The sequence below is a fragment of the Stegostoma tigrinum genome, chromosome 15 (genome assembly GCF_030684315.1).
Source record: "Stegostoma tigrinum isolate sSteTig4 chromosome 15, sSteTig4.hap1, whole genome shotgun sequence".
NCBI lineage: Eukaryota > Metazoa > Chordata > Chondrichthyes > Orectolobiformes > Stegostomatidae > Stegostoma > Stegostoma tigrinum.
The window spans coordinates 62,991,475-63,010,998 of NC_081368.1; the positions used below are offsets into that span (position 1 = coordinate 62,991,475).

General features: G+C 44.0%; 1 long non-coding RNA gene across 2 annotated transcripts in view; it reads left to right on the top strand.

Annotated features, from left to right (window-relative positions):
• Nucleotides 1-8,359, top strand: part of LOC125458856 (uncharacterized) — a 64,725-nt gene extending 56,366 nt beyond the window's left edge. Inside the window, exon 4 of one of the 2 annotated variants that reach the window (XR_009446714.1) lies at nt 6,393-8,359. This is a non-coding gene — a long non-coding RNA (uncharacterized LOC125458856). The remainder of the gene's footprint in view (nt 1-6,392) is intronic. The other variant, XR_007248915.2, reaches the window with a different exon arrangement.
• The last annotated feature ends 11,165 nt before the right edge of the window (nt 8,360-19,524 follow it).

Consider the following 19,524-nt stretch of genomic DNA (forward strand, 5'->3'; position numbering starts at 1 on the left):
ACACAAAAGGTGATAAGTGAAGACATTTACTTGGAGCACTAGCTCAGATCCGAGTTCCATGTGATTTGGCATCACTGCAAAATAACTCCTTTTGCACATACTCCAGGACTATATCCAGAGTAAAGGTATAATAACCTTTGCATCTGCCAGAGTTTAGCAGAGTAAGAAGTGACTTAATACGTGATAACCCCTACAAGGCCTATGGGGAATCACTAATTAATCACCCTGCAGAACTAGTTGGGTATGACTTCCTTTGGTAATATGCATTGACCTATCTAGCTGGAACTCGTCACCTGAGTCCCTGATAAAACAGACTCAGGGATGGGTCTGGCCCAGGCTAGAGCTAGCCTACAAATGCCATGAGCAATAGCGCAATTAAAAACTTACCAGGATGTTGCCTGGAGCATCAGTGGCTGAGGGGTGACTCTATAGAATTCAATCAAATCATCAGGGGAATAGATAAGATGAATAGGTAAGGCCTTTTCCTCAGGGTAGGGGAGTCTAAAACTAGAAGAGAGATAATGGGAACTGCAGATGCTGGAGAATCCGAGATAACAAAGTGTGGATCTAGATAAACACAGCAGGCCAAGAAGCATCTTAGGAGCACAAAAGCTGACGTTTCGGGCCTAGACCCTTCATCAGAACCCTTTTTTGATAAAAGGTCTAGGCCCGAAACGTCAGCTTTTGTGCTCCTAAGATGCTGCTGGCCTGCTGTGTTCATCCAGCTCCACACTTTGTTGTCTCAAAACTAGAAGACATAGGTTTAAGGTGAGAGGGAACATATTTAAATGGAACCTGACGGGCAACTTTTTCACACAGCAGGTGGTGCATGTATGGAATGAACTACTAGGGGAGGCCATAGAATTACAGTTACAATTTTTGAAAGATGATCGGACAGGTACATTAAAAAGAACGGTTGAGAGGGTTACAGGCTAAACGCAGGCAAATGGAACCAGTTAAGTTTGGAAACTCTGGTGGGTGTGAATGAGTTGGGCCGAAGGGTCTATGTCTGTGCTATATAACTCTCTGAATCTAATGTGAGCTTTCTTTGAAAGGGAAAGAATCTACATGGATTTCTGTAAATCATTTGACAAGCTTCTGCATAGTAGACTGGTTAGTAAGGTTAGATCACATGCGATCTAGAGGAAGATAGCCGATTGGATTCAGAATTGGCTTCAAGATAGGAGACAGAGGGTGGTTGTAAAGGTTTGCTTTTTGGACTGGAGCCCTGTAACCAGCAATGTACCACAAGGATTGGTGCTGGGGCACCACTTTTTGTCATTTATATGAATGGTTTGGATGTAAATATAAGAGGTATGGTTAGTATGTTTGTAGATGACACCAAAATAGGTGGAGTAGTAAACAGTGAAGAAGATTATCTCAGTGTACAATGGGATCTTGATCAAATGGGTCAATGGATTGAGGAGTGGCAGATACAGGTTACTTTAGATGAATGTCAGGTGTTGCATTTTGATATGGCGAACCTGGGCAGGACTCGTACAGTCAACGGTAGGGCCCTGTGGAGGGTTGCTGAATAAAAAGACCGAGGGGTGCAGGTGCATATTTCCTTGAAAGTGGAGTTGCGGGTAGACAGGATGATGAAAAAAGCACTTGGCAGACTTTGCCCTCATTGGTCAGAATATTGAGTATAGGAGCTGGGATGCTGCATTTAATAACCTTTATAATATATATATATATATAAAAGTTGCAGCTGTACAAGGCATCAATGAGGCCACTTTTAGAGTACTGTGTACAATTCTGGTCACCCTTAAATAGGAAGGATGTCGTTCAGCTTGAAAGGGTGCAAAGAAAATTTACAAGGATGGTGCTGGGACTGTAGGGTCTGTTTTTCCTGGAGTGTCAGAGGCTGAGGGGTGACCTTATAGAGGACTATAAAACCAGGAGGGGCATGGATAGGGTGAATAGCCAAGATCTTTTTTCTAGAATGGGAGAGTCCAAAACCAGAGGCTCTAGGTTTAAGGTGAGAGGGGAAGAATTAATAAAGGATTTTTTCACATCAAGGATGGTGTGTGTATGAAACGAGCTTCCATAGGAAGTGGTGTAGGTGAGTACAATTTCAACATTTAAAAGGCATCTGGATGGGTGTATGAATAGGAAGGGTTGAGAGGGATATGGGCCAAATTTTGGCAAATGGAACTAGGTCAGATTGAAACATCTGGTTGGCATGGATGAGTAGGACCGAAGCATCTATTTCTGTGCTGCATGACTCTACAACTCTAAAGGATCACTGAGAAGTCTCATTCAGTTAACAGTACCATGACTGGTTCAAAGAATTGTTACACTGGACAAAAACCAGGATAGAGTCAAAATTAAATCTTAAAACTATTATAATAAAATGTGAGGCTGGATGAACACAGCAGGCCAAGCAGCATCTCAGGAGCACAAAAGCTGACGTTTCGGGCCTAGACCCTTCATCAGAACCCTTTTTTGATAAAAGGTCTAGGCCCGAAACGTCAGCTTTTGTGCTCCTGAGATGCTGCTTGGCCTGCTGTGTTCATCCAGCCTCACATTTTATTATCTTGGAATCTCCAGCATCTGCAGTTCCCATTATCTCTTAAAACTATTAGCTTCTTTCCTGAGAAAGTTGGATTGCAAATGTGAATATATTCTCAATGCAGCCAGACGCAGAAATGAAAGCTAGAAGTTATATTACTTATTATAGATTTCTCAGAAAAAAAAAGTCTTCTCAGTTAATTCTGCTTTTGCACATTCTCAATTCCAGCAATCTGCCCTTATAAAGAACAGTACGTGACTGATGTATGGTCTTAGTATTCCAGTTATGCTTTGTATTACTTATCCAGAAGGAATGTAGGTTGGACAAAAACGTTGTTCCAACAAGCTAGCAGCATGTGAAGCTGGCAACAGTTTACAATGAGTTGCAGAAAATGAAAGAAATATGTTAGCATGGATAGACCATTGGTTAACTATTAGATTATAGACAGTTGGAATAAAGGCGGCATTTTCAAGGTGGTGACATTGTAACTCGTGGAATTTCACAAGGATTAATGCTGGACCCACAAGTAATTACAATTTATGTCAATGATTTGGACAATGGAAGTGAATATACTCATTGATTAGCAGAATAGACTTGATCAACTGAATGGCCTAATTCTGCTCTTATGAGAAAAGCAGTTGTTTAAGTTGAACCAAACAAGCAGTAACATTACGTTTTGGATTTCACCAATGTCAGATATGCCATTTGAGTTTGCAGACACATATCCAACAGGCATGAACAAAGTTTGGTAATCAATCTCAATGCTTCAGTATTCATCCATGAAGGTGCGAGTAACAACATCTTTCAGCCCATCAAGTGTTGTTGCATCAGAGGAGCCACGGAAGCCCTGTGTATGGATTTGTGTCATCTTCCTTTGGACCAGAAAGATGCAAGGGGGTTGCGCACATGATTTTACGATGGTGTTGGAACTCCCAGTGGTATGGGGAGCCATCGACAGCACATGCACGGGGCTGGATTCCAGAGGCAAATTCTGCCCGCCTGTTGAAGAAACACCTCACAATGCCAGGGACCTGGGTTCAATTCCAGCTTTGGCTGACTGTCTGGAGTTTGCACATTCTCCCCGTATCTGTGTTGGTTTCTGCTAGGTGCTCCAGTTTCTTCCCACAGTCCAAAGATGTGGAGGTTGGGTGGATTGGCCATGCTAAACTGCCAATAATGTCCAGGGATGAGCAGGCTAGGTGGGTAATCCAGGGTAAATGTGAGGTCATGGGGATAGGCTGGGGTATTTGGGTCTGGTTTGGATCTTCTAGGGAGGGTTGGTGCAGAATTGATGGGCCAAATGACTTGTATATACACTCTAGGGATTCTATGATGCCATGACTTTGGCGGAGAAGTCCTGATCACATTAAATAGCACGTTAGGAACTTTAATGACCAACATTTGACTTTCTCAGGGAGTTGGGACCCCCATGGTGCAAGTACTGCCCACCAAAGGGTTGTGGCCCACCAGAAGCTGGAAGCTTTCAACTGCCTGTAGACATCAAAATGGGCAGTGGCTACATCTGGTAATGCAGTCCCTAGAGGCACAGGATTGATGAGGCACTGTGAGAATGGAATAGGGTTGAAGTGAGGGTATTGCCAGTGAGTTGCAAATAATGGGGTCAAGCAGATGGATAGTAGAGAGAAGACCACTTCTTGATGCCTTAATCAGGTATAAGTGCCTTTAAAAAAAGGGACAAAGTTTGCCGGACAGACCGCAAGAGGCACTGTGAACTTATGTGAGTGCAGAAGAATCGCTGAGTGACCAGTAAATTCCAGAGGGATCAGAGGTAATGACCTTTTTAATGGCTTGTTTATGAAGCTCAGGAGACATGTTGCCCATGTAAGCCACACTCCAAGACTGGAAGTCATTTTATCTACCAAAAGAACGGAGATGTAAGAAAGGGTTAGAGGGAGCTCTTGCTCACCTTCAATCACACTCAGGTGAAATAGAAGAAGACTAATTGATCAAGGTCCTGATCTAATATCATTTTTGGAGGCTTCAACTCCACATATGCACCTGAACCCACCACACATTCCCTGTCAAAACTCCTGACTGAACCTCTGAAGGGGTACACCTGTCTTCAGAGGAGAGTTCCAATCTTCTCTGGTAAGGTTAAGGATGTTTCAAAAGGCCAGGCTTGACTCTGCTGTCCTGAGACCTGGTAAAGATGGAATGTCCATGTTCATCTGGGATTGTTGCTGATGGAGGCTTTGGTGTGGGAATGGAGCGGAAGGAAGAACCACTAATATTCCACCTCCTCATCCCCCCATCTCACAGTAGAAAATGGCTGCAGTGAAGAAATGAAACAGAAAGCCTGTGAAGTGATAATGGGAACTGCAGATGCTGGAGAATCCAAGATAATGAAATGTGAGGCTGGATGAACACAGCAGGCCCAGCAGCATCTCAGGAGCACAAAAGCTGACGTTTCGGGCCTAGGCTCTTCATCAGAGAGGGGGATGTGGTGAGGGTTCTGGAATAAATAGGGAGAGAGGGGGAGGTGGACCGAAGATGGAGAAAAAAGATAGGTGGAGAGGAGAGTATAGGTGGGGAGGTAGGGAGGGGATAGGTCAGTCCAGGGAAGACGGACACGTCAAGGAGGTGGGATGAGGTTAGTAGGTAGGAGATGGAGGTGCGGCTGGGGGTGGGAGGAAGGGATGGGTGAGAGGAAGAACAGGTTAGGGAGGCAGAGACAGGTTGGACTGGTTTTGGGATGCAGTGGGTGGAGGGGAAGAGCTGGGCTGGTTGTGTGGTGCAGTGGGGGGAGGGGAGATTTTGAAGCTGGTGAAGTCCACATTGATACCATTGGGCTGCAGGGTACCCAAGCGGTATATGAGTTGCTGTTCCTGCAACCTTTGAGTGGCATCATTGTGGCACTGCAGGAGGCCCATGATGGACATGTCATCTAAAGAATGGGAGGGGGAGTGGAAATGGTTTGCGACTGGGAGGTGCAGTTGTTTATTGCGAACCGAGCGGAGGTGTTCTGCAAAGCGGTCCCCAAGCCTCCGCTTGGATTCCCCAATGTAGAGGAAGCCACACCAGGTACAGTGGATGCAGTATACCACATTGGCAGATGTGCAGGTGAACCTCTGCTTAATGTGGAAAGTCATCTTGGGGCCTGGGATAGGGGTGAGGGAGGAGGTGTGGGGGCAAGTGTAGCATTTCCTGCAGTTGCAGGGGAAGGTGCTGGGTGTGGTGGGGTTGGAGGGCAGTGTGGAGCGAACAAGGGAGCCACGGAGAGAGTGGTCTCTCCGGAAAGCGGACAAGGGTGGGGATGGAAAAATGTCTTGGGTGGTGGGGTTGGATTGTAGATGGCGGAAGTGTCGGAGGATGATGCGTTGTATCTGGAGGTTGGTAGGGTGGTGTGTGAGAACGAGGGGGATCCTCTTTGGGCGGTTGTGGCGGGGGCGGGGTGTGAGCGATGTGTTGCGGGAAATGCGGGAGACGCGGTCGAGGGCGTTCTCGACCACTGTGGGGGGAAAGTTGCGGTCCTTGAAGAACTTGGACATCTGGGATGTGCGGGAGTGGAATGCCTCATCGTGGGAGCAGATGCGGCGGAGGCGGAGGACTTGGGAATAGGGGATGGAATTTTTGCAGGAGGGTGGGCGGGAGGAGGTGTATTCTAGGTAGCTGTGGGAGTCGGTGGGCTTGAAATCTCTGATGAAGGGTCTAGGCCTGAAACGTCAGCTTTTGTGCTCCTGAGATGCTGCTTGGCCTGCTGTGTTCATCCAGCTGCACACTTTGTTATCTTGGATTCTCCAGCATCTGCAGTTCCCATTATCTCTGAATAAATATTCATTGTTTTTTGACAACCAATAATTGTTCTGACGAACAGACATGGATCTCAAAACATTAACTCTATTTTCTGTCTCCACAGATGCTGCCAGTCCTGCTGGATTTCACCAGCTATTTCTATTTTTGTGTGTTTCAGGTCTCTTTCATTGACAGTTCTCATTTTATTTCAATTTAATTGTTTCCATGCTACGGTGGAAGATAAACACTGACAAATGAAGGCATTTCCAACGTGTTGCGTTTGTTTGTTAAACTGGAATCAAAGTTGAATCTTCAATAGGAAGTCTCCACATTTATATGCAAAAGTAGGGGATGTATTTCTAAATGAAGCAATGTCGAAGATTGATTAATAACAATCAAGGTGCAATTTGTGGCAGCGGATGGAACAGTTCATTTGAAGTGTTAACTTTGTGAATTGTCAGACAGTGATGTCAAATATTTATTACAACTGAATACTAAGCCAATACAAGGTAATCAATTATAAGGATGAAACACTGTCTAAGTAAAACATCAGCAAAAGTGATATCCGGACGTCAACACGGGAGGCATCATCTGCTGAGTACGCACTTGAAATTAAATTGATATTCCATGGAAAAGCCTGGTAGCACGTCTAAAATCCCTGAATATTTAATTCAGACTGAGACAAAGTGCAGAGTTAATTGGTGTTGAGTGTAAATCTTAAATTCGAATTCTACCGAGCAAACATGTGCTCCGGAATTGAATTAATCTGGTTCATTGTAATTGGTCCTTTCCAATTCAAGTGCATTCTGCCCTTCTTATAAAAGCCATTTCTTCCCCAGAAGAGATTCCAATGATCCATAGAAGCCCTAGCTCCTCAGTCACACATTCATCTGATCTATCATCCTCCTCTTAGCCTCACTAGCTCTAGGCACCAGGAGTAATCCAAATATTACCACCCTCGAGGATCTCCTTTTTAAATTCTCGCCTAACTTCCTATATTGTCTCCTCAGAATCTTGTTATTTTCTCATTCTGTGTTGTTAGTTCCAATGTGTACAATGAGGTCCTGCTGGCTGCTCTCCCGGTTGAGAATATCCTGTCGCCTCGCTGAGATATCCTCGATCCTGGCAGCAGAGAGACAGCGCACCATTCTGATGTCTCACGGTCGGCTGCGGAAACATCAATGTGTGCCTCTGACTAGAGGTTCCCCTGTCACAGTCCATCGCTTGGAACTTGGTTCCAGAAACCTGGCTGTCAGTGCAACTGCCATGCGTCATACCCCCAATCTCCTGTAAATTCCTCATTGCCTCGAACTGCTACTCTAACTGATCCATGTGATCCAATTGGATTCGCAACCAAACACACTTCCCATAGACATAATCATCAGTAATATGGAAACTCTCCCTAATCTCCCACATCCAACAGGAAGACCACATCACCCTACAAAAGGTCATTTTTACACCTTGACAATCCACAGACCCAGAAAAAGCACAGTCTTACTGCTCCACAAAACACTGCTCAAGGTTAACTTAGTACCTATGTTTGATATTTTTAAAGTTTGATCAACAGACAGATCTCAATAAGACATACAATCAAAAAAGATCCCAATCTCCTCCCTATTGTAGATTTTCAGAAAGTAACAGTAAATTTAAACTTAAAACGTAGCCACATAGCTTCCCACTTGCTGTGAGCTCTACCACACAGGTTTCTCTAAGGTCAGCTGTGAATTTCACTGTTTGTTACTTTTTCTTAGATGAATTCCAACATCCAGAGATACTTGAAACTAAACAGCAGAGACAGTTATCTGTGCTGGAAAATCTTTACGGTTCACTTATATTTCCACAGCCCCTCCCTTGATTGGTCTATATGTGACTATATTCCAAGCAAAATGTTTGACTGTTACTGTCTCTCACTTGTTCACAAACCAGAGGTAGCTCGCCATCACCTTGTCAGGGTACCGAGACGTAACCAACATTGATGCATTCCAAACATTGTCAATGTTCCAAAAAGCTATTGGACTTCTGTCTACATATAATAGTGCACTTTGGTGGCTGACCTTTGATACTTCAGGGATGCCTATTTCAATTATCACTATGCACAATATCAGTATTTTTGTGGCTGGCTTATGTATCAAAGTTTCTGTCAAAGAAGCCATTAGTCTTTCATGGAAACTCTGAATATTCTCTTGACAGATTCCCACTCTAAATAAAACAGTCAGATGAAGCGAGTTTTCAACAGTTAATCAATATAAATCCACATAAGAAGACATAATTAAAATATGTTCCCTACAGGGCAATATACAAACACATTCATTACATGGTTGTCATGGTGATAGTTGAGAACCTTGAAGCACTAATAGATATATTGAACTTTTAATTCAAACTGTTTTTTTAGAAGTAGACTTCCAAAGCCAGAACATGACTGTGGATGTAAATTCATTGGCTGCCTGCACAGCCCTGTGAGCATTGATGGAATCTCATACTTCAGGAGAACTTCAAATGGAAAAATTAAAAAGGGAAAAACAACAAATGGCTGACTACATGCCCCCTGCTCAGCATGAAAACCCTGCGGATGTTTGTCCCACTCTTCCAAGGATATACAAAAAAGGGCTTAAAACGTGAACGTAACCCTTGGTCTGTATGTGTTAGTAGCCTGATGTACACATACGTGGACTACTGTGCTATGAAAGTCATAGTTAAGAACAGCCGTGAAGCACCCTGAGGTAAAGTCACCATAACCCTACTAGACCATGGGTCTGCTCACTCATTAAAGAGAGATGATTGGTGATGGTTTAACTTGACAGTCACCACGTTTCAGGCAAGGGGAGAGGTTGAGAAGGAGTTCAATTCAGCCAATGCAGGAATTGAACTCACACTGTTGGTATCAGTGTGTATCACAAATCAACCATTCAGCCAACTGGACTAACTATGAAGGGGTCAGTTCACTTAGTCAGCTAGACATCCCTGCATTCACTCAGAGGGAACAGATAAAACCTTTAATTATCTTGGGGCAGAGACTTGGGAATTTGCATATTAATTGTTTGTCACTCGTTGAAGATTGAACAGCCATCTTTGGTTTGTTCAACACTGCTTCACTTCTATAACCCTTTGATTTTTTGCTTATAAATTCTGTGTCTGATATTATCTCTCTCACTGACACCTGAAGAAGGAGCGAGACTCCAAAAGCTTGCATCTTCAAATAAACTTGTTGGACTATAACCTGGCATCCTGTGATGTTTGACCTTGCTGCCAGGTAATCATCATTGAAATAAATCAGAAAACTGAGCTTCACTTGACATTGGCAAAGCTATAAGTCTTGAAATCAACTGCTCAATGACCAACATCAATACTACCAGTGCTATCCAATGTACTGGCAGCCTGTCTTACTATCTACACCTCATGAACATCTCAGAGTCTCATCTGTGTGTCTTTTCTTAATTTCTGTCTTTTTTTTTCTAGACTCCCTTATTATTCCTAATCTGTGAGTATGTTTGTTGGATTATTATTTCTTCTCTTGTTTAGCAATTAATAAACTCTCCTTTTAACTCAAGAAAGCTTTGTTAATTCGGGTCCTATTAAAATGCATGTTCATTTGCATTATGTTTTAATAGTACACCATGAAAACTGGGATGAGTCTAGATAGGTGGTTGATAACCAGCAGACACTATATGGGCAAAAAGTCCTGTTTCTGTGCCCTAATATTCTATGTCTTGATAAATGCCGTCATTGAACTTTAAGTTACTAGTCTTTGGCCCACTCCTCTTCTCCCCAGAAGCAGAATGTAAATTCAATCCTAATATGATGTTTGCTTCACCATGAGGTTATTAATTTATCCTATTTTATTGTACAATACTAGGTCTAGTATACACTGCTATCAGAGATAATGGGAACTGCAGATGCTGGAGAATCCAAGATAACAAAGTGTGAAGCTGGATGAACACAGCAGGCCAAGCAGCATCTTAGGAGCACAAAAGCTGATGTTTTGGGCCTAAAAGGGTCTAGGCCCAAAACGTCAGCTTTTGTGCTCCTAAGATGCTGTATGGCCTGCTGTGTTCATCCAGCTGCACACTTTGTTATCTATACACTGCTGTCAAGTTAGTTTTGTAACATGCTGTTCAAAGAAAATATCCCAAAATATTCGACAAATTTAGTATCAAGTCTACCTTTACCCATCTGAATTTTTCAGTCTATATGCCCGTAGAGGACAACATTAGACATGCACCAGCCTCACCACATCATCATGGCATGTCTCTGACTCACCTATAATACAGTTTACCACTCCAATACTGCACTTTGGAGCACACTGACACCTTTCATTGCAAAGCTATTTCTAGGTGACTTTGCATAAGGAACGGGCACCCATCTCATGCTGTGGAATATGGCGCATCTTTGCATTTGCTGTTTTAGCACTCAATTACTTTGCACTGACTTGAATGTTCACTGAATCTCTGCCTTGCCTTTTTGTGCTGTGCTGCCTCTTTCAAAACTTACAAACTGACAGTGCTTCTGACTGAACTTGCCGTTTAGTGCAAAAATGAAACCAGGCAACTTGGCATAATTGCCATGCACTTATCAATCAAGGGGGAAAACATAGGATGGGGGATTTCAGGATTAGGGAGTGCATGTTTTTAAGGTGACAGAAACTTAAAAAAGACATGGGGCAATTTTTTAATGCAAAGGGTGGTTCCTGTGTGGAATGAACTTTCTGAGGAAGTGGTGGAGGTGGTATGATTACAATGTTTAAAAGGCGTTTGGATAAGTACATGATTAGAAAAGGTTTAGAGAGATATGGGTGAGGAGCAGGCAGATGGGACTAGTTTAGTTTAGAATTATGTTCAGTGTGGACTGGTTAGACTGAAGGCTCTGTTTCTCTGCTGTATGACTCTATGTTGCTGTGCATCACAGTTCTACTTCAATGCCATGCCTATAGCTCACGCCACCAGCTCATCCAGCAAACACAGGATAGGCTTCATCTAAGAGAACCAGTTCTTAATCAAGTCAAGGGGAATTGTTGTCAGGCAGGCGGTCCAGACACAGTCAGTCAAATGCAACGTTTGATCCAAGTCCAGAGGTTTGGACATGGTCAATCAGCCAATTGGAGCTAACAAGGTGTATAGCTGGATGAACAGCAAGCCAAACAGCATCAGAGGAGCAGGAAAGCTTATGTTTTGGGCCTAGACTGAAGGGTCTAGCTCTACACCTTGTTATCTCAGATTTTCCAACACCTGTAGTTCCTACTATCTCTGAGCCAACTGGAGCAGTCAGGATTATTGATTCCATATCAATACAGTCCAGGGAGTGGGCCATGGACAGTCCTGCAGGTACAGTGCAACCTGCCCAGAGATTAGTGGTAAGCCAGTCAGTGCGAAACACAGAGACCCAGCCAAGGATCTGGGTCACTCATTGCTCTGACTTGTCTATAAGTCAGTAAGGAAGCGGGCCATGGTCAGCCGTGGGGGTCTGTTTGCTGGATGTCAAGGTGGGTTATCAAGGTCCACCTTCTGTAAGAAAGTTGTGGAAGTGAATTGCAGGGAGTGTGGTCGAATGGGAATTAACTTGGGGCAGAAATGCAAAGTAGAGGCTTAAATATTACAAAAGTTTATGAAGACTGTAGATTAGCCAGGAAAGTATTGGAATAGTATGGTTAAATGATGACACCAGGAAGAAAATAGTTGAAGCAGGTTCAGAGGCTGACAATGTAATGGAGGTGGGAGTAAATATACTAGTAGCAGAATGAGGATTGGAAACTGAGTTTGAAGCTCAATGGAATTGTACATGATCCAGCTGAAAATAATGACGGTCAGGCTTTATGAGTATAACGTTAAACTCACGAGGAGTTGGGTGATAGTTTATTAAGTAATTATAAATGACTGTTTTTCAGACTGGAGAGTGATAGATAATCGTGTTCCTTGCAGTTCAGTGCTAGGACAATTGTTCTTTCTCATTATACACTTTTAAACTTGGATATTGGAGTAGGAAGTAAAATTTCAAACTTTGTCAGTGATATTAAAGCTGGAAATGTGACAGATAGTAAGGAGGGCATCAGCTGAAAGCAATAGAATTATATAGAATTATATAAATGTCCAGGTCGAGTTTACATGATGAAAGTGGCAGATGTATGAGGTGATATATTTTGACCGAAGGGATAGGGATAGCTACAAAGAGCCAGCATAGACCTTATAGACCTCAACAAAAGTGCAGACATAGAAAATAAAAACAATACTAAACATTAGAAAACATAAACTAGTAAACAAGAGCATTAAAAAAAATAGATACATACAGCAAACAAACAGAAAACACGGTCAATACAGTGTGGAACTGAAGGAACACAGCAGGTCAGGCTGCGTCAGAGGAGCAGGAAAATCAACATTTTGGGAAGTTGCCTGATCTGCTGGGTTCCTCCAGCTCCACACTGTATTGGCTCTGACTCCAACATCTCTAGCTTTTGCTATCTCCGAGAAACAGAAAACACATCTGTGGATACAGTTTGGTATACAACATGGTATATAGAGAGAGAAAATTGATCAAATGAAAAGAGATGGGAAACAGATGATGAAACAGATTTTAGCAAGAGCCAGACAGATCAAAAAAGATAACAGGTCTGTCAGTATCGGAAGACAGAGTTAATGTTTCAAGTCCAGTGACCTTTCAACAGAACACTTCCGAAGAAGGTTCACTAGACTTGAAATATTAACTCTGCTTCTTTCTCCACCAGTGCTGCCAGTCCTGCTGAGTTTCTTCAGAAATTTATGTTGTTATTTATTTCAGATCTCTGTTCTTTGTTTTATTAATGAAGATCAAAATGGAAATAGGTCCCTCAGAAAATATATTGAGAGAAACAAAGAACTGAAAGTAGTGACAGCTGGTATGTAGGAACAAGGAAGTAGAGTGTAGATATATATATATGTATAAGTATTTTATTTCTATATATGGCTAATTAGAAGAGACAAAAATCTTCAATAAACACTGTGTGAGGTTGACTTTATATTAAACCATGATATTAAAATCAAAATCTTAATTATTTTTGAAGCTGTGAAAACATTCTTAGTCTGCTGCTAGATTATATTGAAAGTTTGACAAGAATACAAACAACACTATGATATCTGCTTTATAGCTCTCCAGTTTCCAAAACAAACAACCATATTCTGATAAACCTGTGGTCTTCAAAGTATTTGCATGGGAAAGTGTCCAGATATTACAGTTGCTGATTCCCTCATATTCAAAACCAAAATGTTGATTTTTTCTTGTCTGTAAAGAAGTTGCATATTGGCTGGAATCTTCCTACCCCCTGACTGACATGGGCCATGATGAGAAAGTTCGGGAGAAAACAGATGAGAAAATTCTTGACTTTGAGAACAAAAGGTCCCAATTTCCAACCAAATGAGGTTCTCACTAGCAAATGGCAAGATGCCTGTGCATTAAGATCTCATTATTACTTAACACCACCTCATTAATTTACAGTTTCTCATTCTCTCACCAGCTGAATAGAAACAAGACACAAAATAGCTGAAAGTCCGCACAGCTATCTGGTGACTCTAACTCTCCATTTGCAACCCTGGATCTCCAAGTTGGATACCCAGCACCAAATATCTCACTGCAGAGAAGCTACATGCATGGAAGTTGGCTTCCAACAGGTACTGGATTCACTGCATCATCATTGCACATCTCCAATGCATTTCCAGTACACGTATGTTTCATTGTTGCATTTTAGGATTCACCAACACTTTTCATTGAAATGCTGCTATCATGACAGTTTGTACTCCCAGTTCATGGACTGGATCACAGTGAATCTCAAGACAGCTTGCTAACGCTCCTGGCACTCAGTCCTGAAGAAGGGTCACCAGAATGTTAACTCTGACTTTTTCTTCACAGATGCTGCCAGACCTGGTGAGCATTTCCAGTGACTTCTGTTTTTGCTCACTCACTTTGTGCCTTCTTGAATGCTCAGAGCAGCCCATTGCTGCTTTATCTTTCAGCCAGGCTATGGCCGCTCAGGGGACTCCTATCTTTCCCTCTCCTATAGTACAGACACAAAGTTGGACATCTTGTAATGATTACTTAAGGGAGTGGGCATGTTTTTGGAAGGCACTATGTCAACCACAAAAATGAACCATGAGCCAGACATGTAAACACTATTTGTGCTTCAAATAAATGTACTTGTCTCAAAGTCTAAGGGGACTAATCCTCAGTCAAGTCAAGGGGGTGACCCTACAGTCAGGGGGTCCTGGCACAGTAAGGCAAGTGCAGCCTTCACTAGTGTCCAGGGACTTGAGTACGGTCAGTTGACTGCTCAGGGTTGTCACGGTTACTGTGTCTGTGCCTCTATAGTTTGGGGAGTGAGCCATGGTCCACCTTATGGGTCCAATGTAACACATTCAAGGAGTTGAGAGATCTGTACAGATATGAGGCAGGGTCCCTATCGGGGCTACCTGTCTGACTCGGTCAAGGGGTGGACTATTTTCACTCCTGGAGTTCTTCCCCAGAAAGTCAAAGGGGGAGAGAGATGGTTCACACTACAGCATGAGGGAGGCTGGGGAATGTAATTTGCTTTTACAGATAGTGAAAGGTGTGCATACATTCGCTCATATGGTAACGTATTTACACAGAAGTGTCACGTGTAGGCTTTACATGGTCCCCTTCTTACTTTTCCAATGTGTCTCAGTGCAGTCCCAGTATGCACACCTGGTGGTGTTGGGGAAGACTGCCCCACATTGGAACCCTTTGGCCTTAGAGCTTTGCTTGGGGGACCCTGGGGGCTTTGGTACAAGTTGAGTGCGTCCTGCCCTGAGGCAGGTGCGCCGTCCTTGGTTTGACCTCCTATAAGGCTGAGGGTAGCAGGCAAAATAAGGGTGGAGGGACTGGCTACCTCTGGAGTGTCTGGAGAGGAGAATCCTGTGAGCATATATGTGGTTACTTCTCTGGCCAGTCTCCTTGTGAGGAAGGGGCAGTGAGTGTGTGCTTATAATCTGTCATCCTCTAACATTGCCTTGCTGTTGGTGTGGAGAACTTGATTGATAAAAAGTAGGTGTGTACATATATTCAGCACACTCAGGATCTGGATCTGGATCCCATCCTGTCGACAGAGGCCACCAGATGCTTGAATGCCAGAGGCAACAGCATCCAGTGGTATTGTGATCCTCCAGCCTTTGTGTTAAGTTGCTCAGTACCCCTGACAAACTTGCCTACTGCTGATGAGGGATGAATGCCTGGCACTCTTGGGTCCTTTCCTGCCTGTGGCTGTACAGGTACCTGATCACTGACAGCCATCCGAGTGGCAATGGCCTGGGTGCTTCTCCCACAAGCAGCTGTGGGGGAGGTGTAGCAGTGAGCAGTAAGCGCTCTTGATTCTCATCTAGTACCCACCAGAGACTGGTGGAGCATGCAGGAGGCAGCCTTAACCAAAGCATCTTCTGAGGCATCGTGGTCTCTTCCCCAGAGCTGGTGGAGGAGCTGGGGCACCGTGTTGTCCACGGAGATGGTGCTAATACCAATCGTGTTTGCAGGAGACAAAAGAGAAAATGCACTGCAACACAAGGGCTAGATGTTCTGGCATGTCAAGAATACATTCACAGTGGGTTGAGGGGAGAGTGGCACAGCACTGGGCAATACTTGATGGCTGGGACATGAATGTTTCAGCCTCTCCAGAGGACTGGTCCCAGTCCTCACTGATGATGGCTAAAGATCATGTCTTCATTGAGGCTGATGTATTGAATGTTGGGTACCCCACAAACCTTTCTCACCCTTCCAGCCCTTTTATGGGCTGTTGCCTGCTGCAATGAGACAAAGGGAGGTGTTGACTGAGACAAAAGTTGGTGGCACAGCTATTTGCTCTGTTGCAGTTGGGGATGGGCGGTGAGCTGTTCTGAATGAGTGAGTCATCAGCATAGAACATGCAGGGTCATAGTGTGGCGTGATTGAGAGGATACAAGTAAATTGGCGAAGGAGTTGTTCACAATAGTGAGAGCAGATTTGCGGGAGGTGGGTCAAAGTGTAGCGATCAAGTGAGTGTGACATAGGAAAAAGAAAATGGCAGCACTTACTCTAATGGAATGGAGGAGGTCATTGACTTTTTCTGTAAACTGCTGGGTATCGCACCTAACAATTAAGATTACATTGGCCTGAGTGGCAATATCAGATCACGTGGGCAGGATTTGATGTTGAAGACTCACCTCCCAGTCCTGGGGGATTTTAATGGCCCTCCTCTGCACTACCATGTCTGCTGGGATCTTAAGATCATAAGACCATAAGCTATAAGAGCAGAAGTAGGCCATTCAGCCCATTGAGTTTGCCCTGCCATTCAATGAGGGTGATAACTCTGGATTCCTTAATGATTAATTATCTATCTGTCTCAGCCTCGAATACTTAACTTTACCCAGCCTCAACAGCCGTCTGTGGTAAAGAACTTCACAGATTCACTACCTTCCGAGAAAAGAAATTCCTTCTCATCTCTGTCTTAAACACTTTACTCTGAGATTTTGCCCTCTGGTCCTAGACTTCTCCCCAGTGGAAAACAACCTTTCTGCATCTACCCTGCCAAGTGCCCTAAGAATCTTGTATGTTTCAATAAGGTTGCCTGCCATTCTCCTAAACTCCAATGAATACAGGGCTTAACTTATCAACCTCTCCTCATACGACAATCCCTACATAAGTTATACCATCCTGGTATCAGCTTAGAGAGCCTTCTCTGGACTTCCTCCAATGCCAGTACATGCAAGTCCACAACTGTTCACAGTATTCAACCCATTGTGTACTTGTAGCTAAACCTCCCAGCTTTTATGCCCTATCCCCTTTGAAAGAAAAAGCAACATTCTCTTTGCCCCTAGTCCCCTGGCTACAAAGCAGGGCACAAAATTTCCATGTCTGGGACGCAAAAGAATAAGCGCAGGGCAACCCTGGACTGGCAGCGTTTGACTGGTGCTCAAGAGACTTTTAGATATGCTGCTAGTGCCAGAAATCCTAGCAGTGGTAAGTACTTCTACCTATAGCACATAGGGAAATTGATGAATCGGGAATCACAGGGGTGTGGCGCATGGTTAGTAAGGTCATCTTGGGATGATTGTGAAGGAAAACATGCTAGGCCCTGCAAAGAGAAACCTTCCATAAAACTTGACAAAAACGACACAGCCAATCTTTGATAAGATTCATACCAGTATCTACAACAATCTTACACTTCTTTTGCAGTTTGTAAACACAATTACTTGAAGTATTGAGTGCAAAGAGGACCAGGTAATTGCACATGGATTTTTACTTTAGAATGCCAATTTTCCATTCGGTAAAGTCACCATCGTCTCACACTCTCATTCGAAAGAGATAACTGGTGACAGTTTAACTCGAGGGGCAACATGCTTCAGGCAAGGGGCAAGGTTGAGAACGCAGAGCCTGCGTGGTAACCTCAGCTGATCCAAGAATTGAATCCAAAATGGCTGCATCACAAATGAAAGGTCCAGTCAATTGTGCTGACCAATCCCTGCTTAATGAAATGAGTATGTAAAACTTCATGCAAATCATTTAAAATGGAAATCAATGCAAAGACTAACGAGCATGCTTCATGGTGGACATTGATGCACCAAGGTTTATAAAAATACAATGGTAATGTTTGCACATGTATTTTAAAAGTATTATTGCACTCCAATGAACTTCCTATGACCATTACTCCGACCTGTACTGTGTCTTTATTCCAGGGATGATAAGATAGCCACCTTGAATGCATGTGTCACATGGTCGAAGACGCATGACTGTCAGACCAGGAAGGACATTTGTGTATGATTCCATTTTAATCCACACATACAGCTCTTGACTTTACTTGTCAAGCTTTCTAAATTTGCATACAATGACCATAAACCCAATTTAGACTATAGTGCTTTCCCTCAAAGTTCGACCTTGCCGAATAAATTTTATTTCTTACTCCAGCACGATTTTGTCTTTCAAATGTCTTGTGCGCATTACTTCTCTTTGCTAGTGTTGAATTCTGTTCTCCCCACTCCCACTATACCCTGTTGGCTGCTTCAGCTGGTTAAATTCTACCAAACAGCTCCAGAACACTGATGTGCATGGACATTAGTCCCAATTTTCTTCAGATGCGACACATCCAGCCTGACCAGGTCCCACCTTTCACAGAACCAATCCTACTATCCTATTTATTCACCTTCATTCAAACCTCCCTCTACTCTGAGCAGTTTGTGGCACTGGGAGTAGTCTGGGGATTGCAACCAAAGAAAACAAAGTGTGGGGCTGGATGAACACAGCAGGCCAAGCAGCATCTTAGGAGTACAAAAGCTTATGTTTCGGGCCTAAATCCTTCATCAGAAAAGGGGGATGGGGAGAGGATTCTGAAATAAATTAGGGAGAGAGGGAGGCAGCCAGAAGATGGATAGAGGAGAAGATAGGTGGAGAGGAGAGTATGGGTGAGGAGGTAGGGAGGGGATAGGCCAGTCTGGGGAGGACAGACAGGTCAAGGGGGTGGGATGAGGTTAGTAGGTGGGAAATGGAGGTGCAGCTTGAGGTGGAAGGAGGGGATAAGTGAGAGGAAGAACAGGTTAGGCAGGCGGGAATGAGCTGGGCTGGTTTTGGGATGCAGTGGGGGGAGGGGAGATTTTGAAGCTGGTGGAATCCACATTGATATCATTGGGCTGCAGGGTTCCCAAGCAGAATATGAGGTGCGGTTCCTGCAAACTACAGATGGCATCATTATGGCACTGCAGGAGGTGGTCGTTTAAGGAATGGGAGGGGGAGTTGAAATGGTTTGCAACTGGGAGGTGCAGTTGTTTACTGCGAACCGAGCGTAGGTGTTCTGCAAAGCGGCCCCCAAGCCTCCGCTTGGTTTCCCCAATGTAGAGGGAGCCACACCGTGTATAGCGGATGCAGTATACCACATTGGCGGATGTGCAGGTGAACATCTGCTTGATGTGGAAAGTCACCTAGGGGCCTGGGATGGGGGTGAGGGAGGAGGTGTGGGGGCAGGTGTAGCACTTCCTGCGGTTGCAGGGGAAACTGCCGGGTGTGGTGGAGTTGGAGGGGAGTGTGGAGTGGATAAGGGAGTCGCGGAGAGAGTGGTCTCTCCGGAAGGTAGACAATGGTGGGGTGGGGAAAATGTCTTAGTGGTGGGGTTGGATTGTAGATGGCGTAAGTGTCAGAATTCCCCTCCCATTCCTCAGACGACATGTCCATTCTGGGCCTCCTGCAGTGCCGTAATGATGCCACCCGAAGGTTGCAGGAACAGCAACTCATAATCTGAGATAATGGGAACTGCAGATGCTGGA